Genomic DNA, 745 nt, shown 5'->3' on the forward strand with positions numbered 1-745 from the left:
TATTATTATTAAGTAATGATGATAATTAATGTGATAATGAATATTACCTATAAAACATCTAAAATTAAATAATATTTAAGTATAATTATGTGAAAATTATAATTCAAAAATTACTGTATATGAAGTCACGTGAATTATTATTATAATTGATATAATAATTGCTATAATTGCTACATATTCTCAATCTTATTGGTTGTATCAATTTAACTATATCAATTATATTCAAATTAGTAGTCAGTTATTTTTATGAAAATTCTTGCTATAATTAGGTTATACTTATGAGATTATCTTGTATTAATCGTTATAATTAATTTAATAAAGATATTTATTAAGTATATATGTTATCTATATTAATTATATGCCAATATTTATAAGAATTAGTTAAAAAAAGTGATATATATATATATATAATATTATTGTTATATAAAAATTAGATTTAAATAATATATTAAATATTAATTTGATATAATTATAATAAAAATATTTTTCTAAAATAATATAATCATACATTATTCATGAGCTAATTATAATACAATTAAATGTATAATATTATTCTATATTATTTATTTACCGTCCTGATTTGATTTGATTGTTTTCTAGTTTATTTACTTACATAAATGATTAAAATATATAACATAACTATCGTAATTATTATAATTTTATGATATAATTATAATTAACATATTTTATCATAATTAAATATTGATTTGATATAATTATAATGAAATTTTTTTTCTAAAATAAT

The sequence above is a fragment of the Arachis duranensis genome, chromosome 2 (assembly GCF_000817695.3).
Source record: "Arachis duranensis cultivar V14167 chromosome 2, aradu.V14167.gnm2.J7QH, whole genome shotgun sequence".
Taxonomy (NCBI): Eukaryota; Viridiplantae; Streptophyta; class Magnoliopsida; order Fabales; family Fabaceae; genus Arachis; species Arachis duranensis.